At 62.9% G+C, this 3,064-nt stretch overlaps 1 non-coding gene and 1 pseudogene across 1 annotated transcript; both read right to left on the reverse strand.

The window, feature by feature from the left end:
* The window catches only part of LOC142793049 (large subunit ribosomal RNA), a 4,781-nt pseudogene extending 4,743 nt beyond the window's left edge, over positions 1-38 (reverse strand).
* Positions 39-1,192: 1,154 nt separating this feature from the next.
* On the reverse strand, positions 1,193-1,345 carry LOC142793032 (5.8S ribosomal RNA). Its single transcript, XR_012891390.1, has one exon. It is a non-coding gene; the product is annotated as a 5.8S ribosomal RNA (ribosomal RNA).
* Positions 1,346-3,064: the final 1,719 nt, after the last annotated feature.

Consider the following 3,064-nt stretch of genomic DNA (forward strand, 5'->3'; position numbering starts at 1 on the left):
CTTAAATTCAGCGGGTTGTCTCGCCTGATCTGAGGTCGACAGCGGATACATTCGCTTCCATCAACTTCCTGCACGACCGCGTGCGCTCGCCCTACCAAGTGCGCCCGCAACCCTGTACAGGGCCACTTCTTCACAAGGCTGGCAATCGGCTTCCCCGCTGCACGCGTGCGGCGCACAACCGGTGTGACGTGGAAGTGACGGGACACGTTCGTAAACCCATCGCGAACCGAGTACGACGCCCTACCAAGTGCGCCCGCAACCCTGTACAGGGTCACATCTTCACAAGGCTGGCAAGCGGCATTCCGCTGCGCGCGTGCGTCGTCCGAGCAGTTGCGTGATAAACGACCGTGTCGAAAGCCCAAACACCGCCGAGGCCAGTCGCCGCCGCCGCAAGGGCAGCCACGCAGCCTGGCGAGAGGCATCGTCTCGTGTAGCGTCGCCCCCGCCCCAACTGGAGTGGCCCAGTTTTTTGAACGGGACGGGAACTGCGAAGCACTTAGACCGACGGCGGACTACGACGAGAACGCCTTAAGCTTCGCCAACGTTTCGCCAACTCGTGCGGGAGACTTTTTCCGCTTCGCGGCAAGTCGTCGCGCCGTGCTCTCCGCATCAACCGCGTACGCAGCGAACCGCAAACGTCGGGCGCAGCCTCCTCACCTCCCTGCGCTTTGCGCGCGAACGTTCCCTGTTCGCGCGGCAAAGCCTGGAGGAGGCACGGCCCCGCAGCGTGTTCGAGCGCCCGGTCTACGGGACACCCTGCTTACTTCGAGGGCAACAAGCGCAACGCAAGGCTGCGATCTCGCGCACTTTGCGCACGGCTGGAGAAGCTTTGCTGGCCGGCTTTCGCTCCTCGTGTTTACCGTGCGTTAAAGTTGCGCGTCCGTGGCTCTCGCAGCTCTTGCGCGCCCGGTCGCAGAGAGGAGTACGCAACCTCGACCGCACTTTCCCTGCAGGCTTCCTTCCGACTCGAAGTCCTGCGGCGGTCTCAACGAGGTGCCACATCCTCAATGCAGTCGGTCGCCCCCGTTTCGGTTGGGCTCTGGCACGACGGTCGCCACCGTCTCGCCCTTGAGTGGCCGCTGTTGGCGCTCGCTGTGAGGTGTTCAGCGTGCTGTCCGTGTTGCCGACGCGGTCAAAACGAGTCGACGGCTCACGTTCCCTTGTGCGCCGAAGGCTCTCTTGATATGTGATCCGACCCTCAGACAGACGAAGCCAAGGGAAGACCCAAGGCCGCAATGTGCGTTCAAAAAATCAGTGCTCAGTGTGTCCTGCAATTCACACCAAGTCTCGCAGCTGGCTGCGTTCTTCATCGACCCGAGAACCGAGTGATCCACCGCTTAGAGTCGTGAAAAAGTGTTTGTTCAATTCCGTACAGTCAAAACCAAACGTTTCTGGCACTCGGCCAAACAGTGGCCAAGAAGGGCGCTTTTCAGCGCACGCTTGGACTCCAAAACTCTGCCGCGCCTTTTTCGGCTGCCGCAAATCGAGCAAACGGTGTGTTTCGGACGGCGTTTCGCTTTCGCTACTTGCGAGTGCTTTCGTGGTCCACCCCTCTATAAATACTCGGGAGGCGTCGAAGCCGGTTCTCCAAGCCGGACCCGTAGGTATCGTTGTGTGCTCGCTCTCATTGGCCCGCCTAACCAGAAAATGCCTGCGGTACACCCATTTGGATAAGAGTGCACGCAGATGCGGGCCTCGACGGCTACACATTTCCTCGGGCGGCCGCCTCCCGGCCTCCGTGGAGCGCGGGATGCACGGTCCCATCGACAAGCCTCTCCCGTTTTTACCGTGGCGTCGCGGTTCACCACGGCAGGCGGGTCGGTCTCCTCCGCATAAAAAGGGGGACCCCCGCTTTTTGTTCCACGAAATCGCACAAGCTTTTTTCGCATCCACGGTTTGCCACCGCACACCAAAATGCCGATCCGGCTGCCTACTTTAGCCAACAGGTGGAGCCAGGCGCGCCGTACTTGCGCGGCACTTCCCACGTCCACCGAAGTCGGTGCCAAGGACCACTTTCGGCGCCGGAGCCGCGTACGAGCCTACTCGAGGCGGAAGAACGAAGCCAGCAAGGGCCTGGCCGCAAGTGCGTTCAATTGTCGGGACGTCCAAGTCCCTCGTTCTTCCGTGCTTCCTCTTTCGGCAAGTCGTTGCGGCACCTTCCCAAAGCGCGCAGACCCGCTAATCGCGACGAGCGCGACGTGGCCGTGCCGCCTTTCCCTCGGCAGCAAGCAAAACGCCTGGCAACGTCGACGCTCCCCTAACCGCGATCTCGCACCGTGTTTCGTGTGGCGAATTCAAAAGCCGGCCGGCGCTGCTGCAACCATTACGGTCGGTACGCATACGCCGCGGAGGGCGGGACGGTCATCGGAGCGTGCGGTTCCTCCATCGAGTACTGCGCACCTCGGCCGTCGCATCGCCGTGCCATGACCGGCCGCGCGTCAACGCGAACCGGTGCCAGCGAGATCCCTCGCCTGCAAGAACCGACCGGCAGCCTCCGTCACCCGAGGACGCGGAGGCGCTTGCCGCGGACGGCGGGACGGTATGCACTGGTGCACAGCGGACCCGTCACATCGCCAGTTCCTTGACCGACCGCCGACGCTTGTGCCGTTCCTCTCGTACTTGGCAGTCGCCGCGCGATTGTCGGGTCTCGTTCTTGCACGCTCGAACGGTCGGGAGGGCACTCGGCTGGCGTTTCGGGAACGCGCAGCCTCGCCTTCTACCGACGTAACCACGACTCGCCGTTCGCGCTCCGCCGCTCCTGTTTACAGTACTAGGCGGTCCCGCAGCGGTCGGGTCGCGCATTTCGAGCGCTTCGAGCCACGGTGCAGTGGCGGGTCGAAAGCCGACCTATGAGTGCGTTGCGCCGTTTGTACCCGCGTCCGCCACCTGGCCGACCGTCCAAGGTCGCGGTGTTGGCGTCCGCTGGGCGCAACAATTTGTCACGGGGTGCCGCTCCACATTCAGGCAGCCCCGTGGGGAAAAGCCGACCCCGCGTCCAAACGGGGTCAGCGGCAGAAAGTGTCGGGCGCAGACGCAGCTGAGGCGCTCACCCTTCACAATCCGT

Source organism: Rhipicephalus microplus, unplaced genomic scaffold (genome assembly GCF_043290135.1).
Source record: "Rhipicephalus microplus isolate Deutch F79 unplaced genomic scaffold, USDA_Rmic scaffold_270, whole genome shotgun sequence".
Classification (NCBI taxonomy): Eukaryota; Metazoa; Arthropoda; class Arachnida; order Ixodida; family Ixodidae; genus Rhipicephalus; species Rhipicephalus microplus.